General features: G+C 31.1%; 1 protein-coding gene across 1 annotated transcript in view; it reads left to right on the plus strand.

Moving 5' to 3' along the window:
- Positions 1-393: 393 nt before the first annotated feature.
- LOC126743315 (myosin-VIIa) overlaps positions 394-16,604 on the plus strand; it is a 65,930-nt gene continuing 49,719 nt past the window's right edge. Inside the window, exon 1 of the mRNA XM_050450345.1 lies at positions 394-588. The gene's annotated coding sequence lies outside the window, so the exon portion shown is untranslated. The remainder of the gene's footprint in view (positions 589-16,604) is intronic.

Consider the following 16,604-nt stretch of genomic DNA (forward strand, 5'->3'; position numbering starts at 1 on the left):
ACATCGTCGTTTTGTGGAGGGAAAACAAAATAAAATCTCACAACATGTTACGGTTGTCTTTTAAAAGGCCTTTTTCATTACAGTGGATTACTGAGATCGCCCTGAGGACATCGTAATTAAGGTCAAAACCTCCGCAAACAGACATTTTTTTAACTGCATCACTGTTCTATTGACCTGCATCTTAAAAAACGCAAGGCGTTAATCACTGATGAGTTCAATTAAAAAAACTTTTCTTAAGCTATCCGAAACAAGAACTAAAAACTATACAGTTTGGCAACATCGGTACCAACGAAGACCGAAGAATACGAAGATACAAGAGGATGAAGAACAATGTTTTAAGTATTTCGATCCGCATGTCGCGGCGCTTAAGCCCTCCTAAAGCTCCCATACGGCTTGATTGTGTTGATTTTATTTAATCCGACCCGCGCGTATCCTCGAGATTTGAAATCTTAAAGAAGAGGGCATTGTGTGGATTTTTTATTAACTGAGCGATTATGTCCGTTTTTTAATGATTAATAAAAAGGCGTTTTGAATGTGGTCAAGTTATGTGATGCTGAAGAAGAGTTAGTTTTTAGTTGCAGAATCGGCGTAAGTGACCCTTTTTTATTTAATCATCAAAAATATTCGTTTTTTTTAAATCGATTTATAAAATGTAAAATTAAATGGACTGAAAGATCATGAAGTAAAGAAATGAAAATTAGTTCTATGTAAACGAAATATTAATTTAAAAAATAACTATGTATATTGCGTAAATACGTTACCTATTTTTTCAATTTTAAGTAGTTTAGGAATGAAGAAAATACATAAAGCTTTATATTTATAGTTTCAAGATTTATTATACTCCTAAATCTGTAGGGTTTTTAGCATAAAAACTTTTTTTTTAATAAAAAATTCGCCATTTATATATACTTTTCTTAGGTAACAGTAAAAAAAATCAATATTTAGAGGTTGTAATTTAACTTTATTTGATGTAAATGCCAAAAACCTTTGATTTTAATACTAACATAATATATATGCATCTGATTTGTAGTGTCAACATTTAATGCACACATCAGAGCTGCAGGCTCGCAAAAAGATAATATAATAATTAGATATAAAATTTAACAAAAAAAAACAAAAATATCTTTTGGGGTTTTGCTTATAGCTTCCAGCTAATAAAAATGATTGGTCATATTTTCCTCATAATTTCACATTTAACTTAGCCGTCAAAATTTTACAATTTTGGTACTGGAACTGGAATTTTTTTTTTGTTATTAAAAAGCTGAAAATCACTAGATTTAATGAACATTATCATTATTAAGTACTCAGAGTAATAAATTTAAATAACAGAACATTTGAAATTTAAAATCGTGCTTAAATATAATTGTTAAAAGAAATAGATAAACATTTTTTTTAATTAGTGACTACAGAACGATTAAATGATTAAATGAAAAGTTAATGTAACAAACAGTTCGAAATTATGGTTGTTAAAATAGGGTACCAGATAATAAATTCTCGTTTAAACAGAAAAAATTGAATTGAGTGTAAATAATTTTTAAAGGAAAAGAATTTTGGTTAAAAGAAAATCAAATAATTTAAAATTAACGGTTTTTAAAGGCCAGGTAAATAAAAAGAAGAAAGAAAATATTTGAAAGAAAATATTACTCTTTTAGAAAATATTTGTGGATTTTAGAATAAGCATTTCTTGGAACTTATGGTTTTATTAAGAAGTAGCGGATGTATAATAAGTATAACAACAGAATGGTTTAATCGCGTTTTATAAGAGACTTATTAGTGTTTAAAGTGTGCTCGATAAAGTCATAAAAACGATTAAATATTTTTGTTACTTCCGCTGTAAATCAGTTGGTTATTCTGTGATTTATAAAAGACATTTATAACGATCGTAAGCACCCACTTATAAAATTGAGAACTTATCTGAGAGCAGTATTGGTTCTTGTGTAATTATGTATATAAAAATTCTTCAATAAGATTATCAATAAGTCTTCTGTATCTAATATAAAAATTAAGATTTAACAAGTTAAAAAGATCGAAAGGTTATGTTTATATTTACATTTTTGTTAATAATCTTTCTTTATTTACGAAAATCTGCTACATACAAATAAAATACATAGTATGGCATTTAATATAATAATAAAAACCAATAAACTAAAATTAATAACCAAAAAAAAACCAAAAAATAAGGATAATATTACAATAATAGTGCTGGTATAAGGTACGAGTATTGTTGCCAAATAAACATATTTAAGATTATGCATTCACATATGAGTGGGAATATAAAAAAAGGTAAGAAAAACAAAGACATACAATGTAAAAATAAAATCATACAAATAAATTTTTAAGCTAAACGTAAATAAATAATAAAACATGAGTTGAAATACAATTTTAAAATACAAAATGAGTTAAAATTTAATAAAACTAGAACACAAACACACAATAAAACTAAGGTAAAATAAATAATAAATAAAATAAATAATAAATAGTCTCATAGCACTATTTTGTATTATTTCAAACTGGTTTATTATATATTGGGGTAAATTAAATAATAATGCCGAACAGAATTGCAGATGGATGTTTCGTGAAAAAATGTAAAGGAGAGATCTTAAAAAAAATAAGTTCTACAAAACATTGGAAAAAAATTTAATATGACAGTAGTAAAGCAATGCTTAAAAACTGGAGTATATATCGAGATAAAAGAAACTTTTAAGAAATCCTTAATTTTTTAATTCTGATAAGTATGAGTTAATATTAAAATAATAATAATAGCAGTTTATTAAAAAAAATGCATATTGCAGCAAATCAATTTTAAACCAAAATACTTATATAAAAAGTGCTTTAAGAAAATTATACTTATTTTTAAATTATAAAAAAAAAATAAAATTCAATTCAATTCATTCAAATGATTTTTTGTTTTACGTCCGTAAATAATCTTTAGTTTACTTTGAATATAATTATAGTAAGAATTTTTTAAATAATTTGTATTAATTTTAATAAAATAAATGATACATATTTTTATATCCTATTAAATAAAGTACTTTAAATTTAGAAAAAAAAGTATTTCAGTCACAAGAATTTTGGTTTTCATGAAATACTGCAATCACTTGGAATTATTTATCGAAAACTCAATTTAGCATCTGAGAATGAATCGATAATCTAGTTTAACTATAAACATTATCTTAAGTCATTAAAAACTTAAACAATTAAAAATACCAGTCAATACAGTAACAAATACAGTCAAATACAGTAACAAATATAGTCTTTGTTGGTCTTACCATGGCGTACGAGACTGTACCTCATGAAATCTCTTTAGCATCTTTAGAACACTAAGGTTTAGAGGTTCGGCGAAAAAGGTGTCTGAGAATTATTGGAGAGAAAAAAAAATTAAACTAAATAATATACCGTAAAAAATATATATATTATAAATTATAAAAATATATATTTTTCCAAAAATTTCTGAAAAATAAAACGTAGAAAAAATTATTGATTCCTTAGAAAATAAAATATTTTGTCAAATCGTGATAAATAACTCACATTTTAAAAAAGTTAATATGGTAGCATTCAGTTCTAAGCACTGAACGTCAAATCGATGACGTTCAGTGCTTAGAACTGAACATCAGTGGGGCCGGAACCCATAGTTGGTATCGCTAAATGCGTTGCGGTCGCGTCAATGAATGTCCACTTGTCCAGCAGATCCACCAAAGATGGACTGAGTCCCCTGGTATGAGACAGGCCAAAGCGCACATAGGTGGGCCCTCTGCCTGTCTCACCAAAAATCTACTACGCCTAACTTTTTAGGCGTCTTTACGCAAAATTCGGCTAGTGACAGGTCTTTTAACCGGTCACTGGCACTTAAGAAGCCATCTCCATACCATCGGTATTGCGGACAACCCGGAATGCCGATGGTGCTGTGAGGAGGATAAAACCGTTGACCATGTAGTCGGGGAGTGCCCAGCACTCACGCGCGCCAGGTTCAAATATTTGGGTAACACTTTCAGTGTACCGAGCGACTTTAAGTCCTTCAGACCAGAGAGCCTTATCGGTTTCTCTAAGGCCGTTGGGCTCTGGTAACCCCTGGTGGGGCATGACGGGTCCATCAGGAGACCTATATGCACAACTGCCTTGGCAGCCCACTGTTACGTCAATTCATTTATTCACGTCAAATCAAAAATTAGACTTTAAAACTTTCATTTTTTGAAAACGTAAGAAATGGTTTTGAAAATAATATTAATTAAAAACATAGATCATGAGATAAAAGCACGAAACAGCGTCGGAATATAATTTTTCATTCAACAGTTTTCAAATTAAACAAAAAATCGCGAAAGCAATTGATCTAATGAACTTTGTATCTCTTAAACAAGATACTAGGACCTAGGACTACCCTGGATAACTTTCGATATCTTGATAACAGATAAAGAGTTGATTATATCAAGGAATTGCTTTTACTATCTTACTGAATTATATTAAACATAATGGTTATAAAAATGTTCTTATCTCATTATTTGTATACAAACTCGAAGTAATAATTCTCATCGATAATGATAAATTTTATCATCTGTCTACCACAATGCCCTGTTTTATTAGAAATACGTTTCAACTATCATTTCTCACTTTACGCAAAGAAGATATTTGAATTTCATAATATCCCCAGAAGCTTCTATCTCACACTATATATTCTATACTTTTCAATACTATTAAACTCCATTTTAAAAAAGTGCGGTGTAATGGTTCGTTTAAAGCCTGCACCTTCACTTTAAAAAAAGGGAAGCGATATAATTTCTCTTGCCTATTGAAAAGACTGGTTGAAATATCAGGATATCACCTTTTCAATATCAGAAAAGGATGGAAGTTACAAAGGTGTTTATAAGTGTGTATAAGTGCTAACGTATGCTCAAGTAAATAAAAATAATCCTTCTGATATCTGGGATAAGTAAATGTTTTCCCTTTATTCAGGGGGGAAATACGATTACCGTTTGGGATGACATCTGATAATTTATTAATAATAATAATAATAATAATAATAATAATAATATATATATATATATAATATATATATATATAATATAGATATAATAATAATAATAATAATAATGAAAAAGATAAAATTAATTGGAACAAAGGACTAATCACAGATCATACAGTCGAACACAACAGATTAGACAACAATTATTGAAACGTAACAAAAGACGCTATGCTCGTTGATATATCGATCTCAAACCGTTACAATATTGGGGCAAAAATCAAAGAAAAAAATTAAAAAATACGAAGCTCTTAAACGCGAAATCAGGGAACTCTGGAAGCCTGAGCGTGTCGAAATTGTCTCGTTAGTGATATCAGTGGTTAGTCTCATCCCAAGGAATCTGAAAAAGAACTTTATTAAACTAAAATTATCAGAAAATACTTACCAAACTATGCAAAAATCTGGAATCCTGGACACAACGCCAATTGTATTGGGATTGCACTGTACTGTAGACCAACGAGTAAGTAACAATAGGTCTGACCTAATACTAATTGATAAAATTTATAGAAAGGCAACCCTTATTGATTTAGCTATTCCTAATAATAACACCGTAAGAGCCAAACTTAATGAAAAGAAGTACAGGGATCTATAATACCGGATAAAAAGACAATCGGAAATAAGAGAAGTGCAGACAATCCCAATTATTATTAACGCTATTATCGACTAATAATATCATTAATTAAAGCAATAAAATATTTAAACTAAATGCGAAATTGAAATTAACTTTTGTGTCTTAATCCAAAAGTGAGTGGTTGGAAACGAATTGCAATGATTAATGCGCACAGTTCAACAAACAAATAAATAATGATACAATATTGTGACAACTCTACAAACTAATACATACATCCAAAATAATATTCAGTAATTCTATTTTAGATTTGAGAAAAGGTTTTACTTTTATTGGTTCTAATATATAAACTCGAGATTTTTTAAAAAGAGCAGTTTAATGTAGAGGAGGCATTCACACACATTTATGCCGTAAATCTAAATCATGTGCATCGTGCCTAAACTTAATTTGCTGGTACAGGTAGCTCGACAATTTATTAGGAATAATTTTATAATTAACATCAATCAATACAAACTCCTTCTTTCCTTCGTATGTACCCATTAGGTCTTTCTCAGTTTCACACTTATACCCCTATCAGACTTTCTGATAGTACCAATCAAACACACACACGAGTTTTGTATTAGTTGTATTTGCTTCGAATCATATTCAATAAGGCATGCAGTATACAAAACATCACGATTTACATATTGTGACCAACTATCGCATAACAATTCTTTGAGACCAACACTCAAAAGATGATTTTTTAATCATATATAAGTTTGAGATTAGTAAATACCCGTTTAATACAGTTATTAGCACGTTCAGGCAATTTTAAATTTACATCCAAAATTAGTCCAAGATTCTTAGCACTTATTGTTGTTCAATAGCAATATTAATATTATGTTCGTATTGCTCTCTGGCTTGCAATTTTGAGAATTCAAACTTAAATAATGCTGTTTAGAGGTTTTTTCTAGGAAATTAAAATCTTCAGAAAGCTTAAAATTCGCGTCATTAATATTTTTCGGAATAAACTTACGTATGGTCAGCATAAAAATGAGAGGAAATTAAAAAAAGTAAGTCGAGAAGTATAAAGTAAGCCGAGTATAGATCCTTGAGGAATACCATTACAAACTGCTCGACAACTTGACTGCTGTCTATTTAATGTTATGCATTTTGTGCGATCCGACAAGTAACTCTTTACCAAACAACGCAATGCTAATGTTAACGGGCAATGCCTGATTGTCAATGCCCAAATAATTTAAGATAGCCAACATTGAGAATGTCACTTGGCGAATACTTTCGAATAGTTGAGTAATATTTAGAAGGACGGTTGTACATAAATGATTCTTATACGAATGCCAAATTGTGCATGAGACAATATATTATGATGATCAGTGAATATACGTATCTGGCTTTCTAAAACTCTTTGAACTTTCTTGGACATAGTAAGCAGGATGCTTATCATCCTGAAATCTTTGAATTTACAAGGCTAGGAAATTTTAGGGACGGGTAAAAGAAATAAACTGTTTCATGCAGTGCGGAATATAGCAGTTTCTATGCAACTGTTTACTAGATCTAAATTATGAGAGTAATGTCAAGAAATTAGTTATTTCGCCTAATAAAGATGTATTAAAAGTCTGATTCTACTAGTTCCAATAGCTTCTGATTTTATGGATAAAAACACGGCAACTTAAGTAACTTCATCAGTAGATGTTAATCTAATTATAAAAATATCCATATATTGTTTGTTTTGCATATAAAGTTGAGTACAACATAATCATTTATTCCATCGGGACCACCAATATCTAATAAACTATGATTCATCTTCCCAGAATAAATATATTCATTTCTTTAAGGATTTTCTAATAATTTTTGATATTGCTTACATGCAGATTTGCTTGAAGCAAAAGTTTTTTTTTAATTTTTCGATCTTTACCGTCATCTGCTATCTTGAATAGTGATAACAACAGTAAACGTACTTAAAGTCAAAAGTTAATTCAATCATTTATAAAGGCTTCTTAGAACCCACAACTAAATAATTAAAATGATTTAAGGAACTGTTCAGACTTTTGGGAAAAAAAGCGCCGTTAGAAAAAGAGCCGAGTTAAGTGCATGAAGATATAACTCGAGTCTGGTGACATTAAATCTCGGAAGAATAATATATACCGCGGTAAAAAAGATGAATGTCTTCGTGAGCGACAAGGCACACGAGGATATACATATTATATGAAACGTGAAATATTCAACTGTTTTCACAACGTACGGTTGCTGTGATGATATATACACCACGCCTTAGGGACCTTTGGATATTTATGTAAATATTTAACAGAGGTTTCAAATATATACAAGACCTTCAATGAATAGAGAAGCTCTTCAGGAGAGAAAAAAATTGCAAAAATAAATGAATATATTATTAAATTATTTTGTTAAAAAAATCTTGCCAGTTGAAATATAAGTCCTTATGCATTTATTTTTGTATTAATGCATATTATTATATTAATTTTTCATTGGCATTAGGTCATACCACTTTTGTATTTCATTAAGTTTGGTAAATACATGGCATTTATCTCGAGTGCTTCAAGTTTTGCAGCAAAAACTACGAAAATAACTTTTTAACACTTTCGATTAGAAAATCTAGTCAGGTGCCTGTATATCAGCACTAATTAAAGTCGCAATATTAATAATTTATTATTTAAAGGAAAAACCTCAAGCTCTAGATACACTCAATGATTTAAAATTTTATTCATACTTTAACTCTTGATTGAATATTTGATTAACAAATTCCATCAACGATTATTCTTAATTAACAATTCAATGATTAGCTTCCTATAGGTAAACTAGAAAATAGTCCAACCACGTGATGTTTTTTAGTTTAAGTAAATCAATATTACCTAGCCTAATAAATCTGCTTTATTCTACCATGTTATCACTAAAGATTTTGTAAATACTTTATAATATTTTTGAGTCTTTTACTTTACTGCCAGATGTTACCGACTATTTCAATTTTCACCAAAGGCTTTATTCAAGTTTTCAAATTCCTCCAAAAAATATTAGTTAGTGTTTGATTCAGCATTTTTTAAATTCTTTGTATAAAAAAAATTGTTAATCTTTTTGGACTTCTCTCTATAGTTATCTTCATAGGTTAAAAACAGTAACTTTTAATAGTCGATCTGATATACTAATGGCTCAATTTGTATTGTAGAAGAAAGAGCGAAGAACCAGCACTTTATATATGTTTTAACGTTTTGACAACCATTCAAACTGAAAAGCAAAGATTTAATACTATTGTAAATACTACCACTATTTATACCATGTATGTAACATATAATACTATTTAGTGCCTCCACCCAACCTAAATGTATTTTCAGGAATATATTCTCAGAAAAAGAACTATACAATATAAACTATTATAGAACTATAAAATACTTTTGTAATAGGTTTCCTTAATTTCCATTGCCAATTTAATGGTTATTTGGTCAAAAATTGAAACTAAGCACGAGACCACGACCAGCATGCAACAGTGAAGACATGACAATGAAGCATGTAGAACTACTAGATACATCTACATAAAAGCCTTAGTTTGCAATTATCCTGTTCTCTCTACAATATGCGATCCCTTAAAGAGATCGGGAAATCTCCCTTCAAAAACGCTTTATGCCCTTTAGAACCTACTGAGCCCTATATGCAGTGATGTTTGGACTACTTTCTGCACATTACAGATACAGGTATAGATGGTTTGAGCCCTCAATGGCGTTCTATTTACAATATTTATTCAAATTCATTTAATAAATACTTAAAACTAGATTAACTGTGGCACAGATAATGGTAACAATTAATGAATGTATCATTTATAGTTTCAAGTTACGTTGTGCAACCTATATCCAATTTACTTACAAGGTCACGGATTTGTCCGCACCGAAAGATAATACAGATTAATTCAGATAGGCATACAGTTCAAAAATACCAATGTCAATATAAATCAATAATTAAACACTGACCGCTACGATGCTCCGAGAGCGTGTATGTATAACACGATAACCCGCTCTATCTCTCTATCTGTCTTCGGGATCTCGTAATTCTTGTATTATTCCCCACGTAATTATAGATAAATACAACCCTTGTGTCCTGCAAATATTTCACCTTCACTGAAAACGTGCTCTTTGGCCAATTATCTGTGGCCGTAATCACCGCTAAAGACGACTCCCACAAATTGTTGTGGGAACCGGGTCTAATCATAAGCCTTCGGTGCTCTATTGGTCGCTTTTGATGGACGGGTTAAAACTATGTTGTCGGTGCTTTTCATCATGTTATTTTGCACTTGAGTTGAGAAATTGTTTGCATTTAACTTAATTGTTTTTGGACGTAAATTGACTTACCAAGAATCAATATAACTTTCAATAATATTTAGCCCAATGAAGACGATCAATATTTATGTGAATTAGTGAATGTTGATATCTATTTGTATAAAGTTCTGGAAAATTATAACGCAGGTGAAATTGTTGTTTTATAAATTTCCTTATAGTCTCTTCATAGAATGAGAAAGAATAACATTTTCTATAAATTTTTGACAATCATCTTATTATCTTTATTAAACAGGCTTAGACGTCAGGATCTTAATTAAAATATTGCAATTACACTTACATTTCTGTAACAACAGCTTCTCATTGCATAGAATGCCATGTATGTGGTGCAAAAAAAAACAAAATTGTTTTTACATTACATAGTTTTTCTTGTTCAATTAGGTGGGTTAATTGGACAATAATCTCCTCAAAATTATAATAATTGGTGTACCCTATTTCTAGGTTCATCCATTCACTTGTCTAATCTCCGTACATACAAAATCAATTTGGAATCTTTTTTTTAAATTGTTGGAAGAATTTTTTAAGGCCGCTAGCAACATTTGTTATGATATAAAAAGAATAGTACTCAAATTAAAAAAGGTATACGATATAGCGGATTTTATGATATAAGAAATTTTGTAACGCCGGCGATTCGTAATGAAAAAAATCAGTTTATAACTGATCCCAAAAGTTTTTGAAAACTTACGAAGCCAGTAAGTGGTTCCCGTGATATAAGAAATCGTGATAACTTTAGTAAAAATTTCAAGTGATTCTTTAACCATATAGACGTAATTATTTTAATAATTTACCAGAATATTTTGCATTCTGAAATAATAGTACTAAAAGAATTGAATTAATCAATCGTAAACTTAAAGCTAACACTACTGGGACGGATGGTTTTGGTAAATGGTTTATACCTTCTTTTACCTACCTACCTTCTTTTTCCTTTTTGTTTATCCAACTAAATTTTATTATCAATTAATCTCTCCCTTAGCGAAAATTTCCAAAACCGTGTGAAATTGCAAATGTCTTGCTAATCGCTAAAATAAATAATTCTTGCGATTTATCTCATTTTAGGTCTATAAGTCTTCTTTCATTTTTTTTAATGTATTTCGATATTTCTACGCAGCACTACAGCCGCTATAGCTAAAGTGACCAGTGATAACCAGACATGATTGCTGTTTCTTAATTACAGCACAGCATTTACTTCTGTCATTTATGAATTGATCTATTTAATGCTTATATATTTTGGTTTGAGGGTAGGTTACTCTATAATAATAGGAAATATAGTGGTTTTTGATTACTGCCACAGGTTGTTCAGATTAAGTGAAGGGTTCCTCAGGGGATACTAAAACAGTTGGCTACCTAAAACATGTGTGTTCGCACCAATAGATTGATGATTTTCAGCTTTATTGCAGTTTTTCATATTACGACCCTCATTTAACAGAAACCCACATTACTCAACATCTTGATCGAGAATATCATCATGTCACTGCTTAGCATTATGTTCCTAAAAACACAACTTTTAATCTTTGGAAAATTTGCTGCTAAGCTCTCATGTTTACTTAATATTAATATTACTAATAGCAGAGTTATGGCCACAAACTCAATAGGTGTAATTTTTAAGAAAAATTAAGATTTAAAAAAACATATTTCAATGATTATTCAAAAAAGCTCTTGGAAATTAATGACTCTTTAGATGCACGGATCTTTGTATTCTACCCTGATTAAATGAAGATTGATTCTGTAATACTGTTTTCCTAATCTTATCCTATGTGAGTTTTTGTATTATTTACTCGCCTGATCTTATAATTTAAGTTCACCTAAATATTGTTATTTATATGGTCATTAATAATCATCAACCTGAACGAAACACTTATTGAGGGGTCTGATATCCATGATAGGAGCACTCGCCACTATTCCAAGTTTTTTATTTCAAACATATTTTAAATGGTCATTCAGTTATTACGCAGCCAATTGCTAAAATGTTCTACCTAGTAATCTAAAAGAAAGCTCATTACTCAACAGCTTTAAAGAATTATTAGGTTAATAATACTGCTTAAATATTTATATTACTAATACATTATTTTTTGCTAAACCATATAATTTTTTATGTCTTTTGGTATAATTTTGCATGCGTTATTAATTGTACCTTGATTCTCGCAATGTAGTTAGATTAATTAAATTTAGATTTAATTTTTAGATTATTTAACAAAAAATAAATAGACCTAATTTAATTCTAGGTTATGTCTTTGTTATTGCTTTTTTTTCTAAATGAGCGGTTCGCCTTGCCACTCAATTGCATGATTTTTTCTATGAAACGAGTAACGAGTATTCAAGTGAAAGCAAGGTGCGCTCTCACTGGAATACTCAAAGGTGTCCCACATGGAGTTATATTGGAACCGTTGATTTTTATCATTTATACTGTTGATGTACTCAAATCATAACATTTTCGTAAAGTGTAAGCATTTGCGGATGACACACAGCTGTTCTGTCATTTTAACATTTTTAATGTAGATTTAACATTTGATAGTATAAACAGGGATCTTCAAAATATAACTAATATTTCACAAGAGCATGCACTAAAACTGAGACTAAAACTCTGCTAAATCAAAGCTTATTTTTTTCGGACGTCACAAGAATAAAAATATATTTTCAAATGTTAATAAAATAAATATATAAGGAGAAAAGCTGGAAATTTGTCAATCTGCGCTTAATTTAGAACTTTTAGTTGATTGTGAGCTAAATTTTGAGGGGCATGTTAAGAATCTAATACAAAAAGATTATGTATCTTTAAAACAACTATATAATAGCCGAGATATTGTAAATATTAATTAAAAAAAGAAATTATCCGAGTCTCTTGTTCTCTCCCACTCTAATTACATGGACTTTGTTTATGGTCTGTGCCTCACACAATATCAAAGTTACAGAATTCAAGAAATACAGTGGCTAAGTAAGTCAAATAGAAGGCTCCTTCACCCGAATACATCTTGTAATAATATCATGAATTGTGAAAACAATATTGCTTCATCTTTTAAAATAAAGATTATAACTCAAATATACATTCTATAAATACCAGAAATAAGGATGAGTTCATCATCCCCAAGCACAGTACCGCATTTAAAAAAAAAAAGCTTTATATATAATGTTATAAAGCTATACAATTCTTTGCCTTCTAATGTCCTACAATTTAAAACAAGCAAATTTAAGTATTGGCTAAAGTCTCAAATTTTTAAAAAATAAGTAGAGAATTCTGATTTGGCCCATCACTAGCCCTTTTGCTGATTCCCAAGAATTGAAATATGTAAGGAAGTTTATAAGGAATAATTAAGAACCTTATAAGTATTTTTATATAGTTTCTATCATGGAACTGCTAAGTTATAGTGTTGTTTTTTTTTCTACATGCGGTTTTTAGCGCAACATAGTTTTTTTTGTAATTTAGATTAAAATAATTCATTGGAAGTTAAGTTTGAGTAGCTATAGGGTAGACTTCGCCTTCATGGAATATTATTGTAACCAATTTATAAAATTTTATAATATTTAATTTGATTTAATAAAAGACGATTATTATTATTATATTATAAGTTGTATTTTTTGAATGATTATGTTATCATATTATTTTTTTTAATGTCCAATATGAGGTTACTTATGGCTCCGACCCCTTAACGCGTCATGCATAAGACCAATGGTATCGAAGACCACTCCTCGCGGCCGCTCGGTTAGTGATCTTCGGCCAAATTAATTTACCTCAATAAACGAAGAGACACAAGAATTACAGATTTCTGCATCTTTATTCTGAGGTGTTCAAACCTTTGGTCTCAGATTTACACTTCTGGTTGATTTCAGGAACTCAAAAGTGAGTCTTTGTGAAAGTTTAAGGCTGTTTACATTTCTGTAAAACACGCTATGCAGTGACTTATTTATATGATCTTCTAGAAGCTTTTGTTGTTGAGCTCTCTTGACTGCAGATGTTACGCATTTGATTCTAGTCTTATAATAGACTGATAGCCATTTGATCGATTCCGAATCTGAAAGCTCCTCTAAAGCCTCTCGGCTGCCTTAAATAGTAATGTTTCGATTCTGGCGGTTTCGGGTTCTCGCAAAAACTGAAGTAGTAGATCCGCACTATTGGCGATCTGGCAGGCCAGGCTTAAGACAGCACGATTGTGCATATACTGCAGACCTAAAACATCCTCCTTGTTAACGTGGTAAATAAGGGATACTGATGAGCGGAAATACAAGTACTCATTTATTGGTATACATCATTTTGCGTGTACTAATGACCAACTGTCACAACTCCTCTCTAGGCCATTTAATCAATTCAGAGGAGTAAAACAATACTGAGACTGCTATCACTTTGTTTATTCCAGATAATTCGAATTTCCTTTTATTTTACGTAATCGTTGCCTGTATTTAATTTCGAGTGTTGTTTCTAACGTCATGACCTCTGTTTTGCTCGATACCCAGGTAACGTTATGTTTTGCCATTTTCTAGAAAGCGAAGGACTTTATGATTAGCGAGTTGTTCCTATATCTTCGCTTTTCTAGTTTAAGCTTTGCGCATTTGTCTAACCCTAACTTCATTCGTGAGACTGCTGTAGATCGTGCTCACTAGTTGCATAAAGTAGATGTTATAGAAGGATATCAGAGAACTAAGTGAGTCGCCCTGGAAAACACCTCTTTCGAATGCAATAGGCGCTCTTTTGAGCTGATATTATGGAGATTTTTGATTTTCAGAGTGTCATCATTTCGATACATAATATGGGAATAGGAGAAACTGAAGGACTTTAATAATAATTCATGTGATGTGTCAAACGCTCTTTTATAGTTAATCCAGGCCATACTTAGGTTTCGCTTATATTGAATTGAGTCTTGGGTTATACATCTGTCAATTAGAAGATTTTGTTTGCAATCACTGATTCCCTTTTTTTCCCCACGTTGCTACCTTATATTAATAACAACAGGGTCTATTGCACTCAATATTCGATAATATTAAATTCTAGCCTTGATCTTGGCAAGATCTTATAACAGGTGTTGAGACATGTGATCGGTCTATAGCTTTTTGGCTGCTGTAGGTCTTCTTTTTTCGGTATCAGTATTGAATAGGTGCGAAATAGTTTTTAATAGCCTATAAGGCACCTTTAACCTCTTCTGTCGGGATTGATGCGCTTTCATGCTCCGTGATATGCAATTCTCTGCAATAGGCGCTAAAGTTTCTCAGAGCTGGTGTGTCGAGTTGCAAAGGCTTTGTTGTTTCATAGATGTCCTTCCAAAATTCTTCTACTGCGGTAACAGGTGTTGTATGTGTAGTTTTGGATATCGGATCATCAAGAAAGCCAGAAGTTTAGTCACAAACCTATTTCCCTATTTTTTTTCTGGCTTTTTTCTTTAAGCTCTTCTTAATGATACCCAGAGAACATATGCGATCCAGACAGCGTTGCTTGATCGTCTAAAGCGTCATTCTATTTAGTGTATGGTATTGCTGGCATAGTTTTAAAGCTATTTTTCCTATCATTTCGGTAAAAGGTCTGTTAGCCGAAATATAATCCAATACACTCTGTAAACGCGATGCCTGCTGTCTTGCGAGCTTTGTGTTTTTGGCCACAAACTCCTGTTATTGTGGAGTTCTTACGTATCCAGATCTTCTGAGGTATGTTACATAATCTCTCAAGCATTGTTGGGAGAAATGATTATATTCTAATGATAGTTTCTCACATCTACGCGGCGTGTAGCCTAGTCATATATCCTCTCCTAGCGGGTTTACTAAGTATATCTTCATCCATCAAATCATCTATTTCCAATGTCAAGGTCGTTTAGGGGCATCCGTTCAATTGCTCCTCCAACCTACCCTACATTCCTATCCGAGCAGGGTGGATTGTTGGGAGATTGCTCATTATTTGTTCTAGAAATAATGTCATGTGATTTTATTGCAAGATATCACCCCACAGCGCCCCCGCGGTTACTGATATTACGTGGGCTACCATACCGATTTAGAGCTCTCTCTGTCGTTTTGCTTGGATTGTACCTGCTCGATAGCATTGAAAAAAACGCTAAGCGCATGCTCACTGGCTAAACCTTTTTTTAGCCTTGCTTCTTACCTCTTTTAGGAGTCCAATGACCTTGCAACAGTCCGTCATCGTGGCTAGAAAGGGATCTTGAGTCTTCTATTAGCATTGGCTTAGATACTAATCAATAGATGATTTAATTCGGCTTTAGAAAAAAATATTTGAGTGACGTCAGGTGGGCTTTATTACTGCAGGAAACGAGTTGATATTAAAGGCGAAAGAAGTCTTTAAGGAGACTTGAAAATCCAAACAACTTATTTTTAAGCTACTATTGTTAGTGAACCACAAGCTTAATACTCAAAATGTTAATAAAGATTTCAAGAACCCTGCTGAAATTAAGATCTGGTATTTAATCAGTCAGTAGCTAGAGTGCTAGTCGCACAAATATAAAAGTAAAGGCGATCGTGTATGGTGAAGTTGATTCCTATTTGCTCAAAAGCCTCCAGGTATAAAGCTAAACTACAAAATTTATGAGATGATTTTTACAAGTTTAAAATTGTGTTTTCTGCTTGTTGAGCAACAAAAGGACAAGATAAAGTAGACGACCCGTACATAATAGGCATAGAAGGCATAGAACATTATTAAAGAATAACAAGTAAAGAATAATATCATACAGTTGGTTTTATAGGAAAAAGACAA

The sequence above is a fragment of the Anthonomus grandis genome, chromosome 12 (assembly GCF_022605725.1).
Source record: "Anthonomus grandis grandis chromosome 12, icAntGran1.3, whole genome shotgun sequence".
Taxonomy (NCBI): Eukaryota; Metazoa; Arthropoda; class Insecta; order Coleoptera; family Curculionidae; genus Anthonomus; species Anthonomus grandis.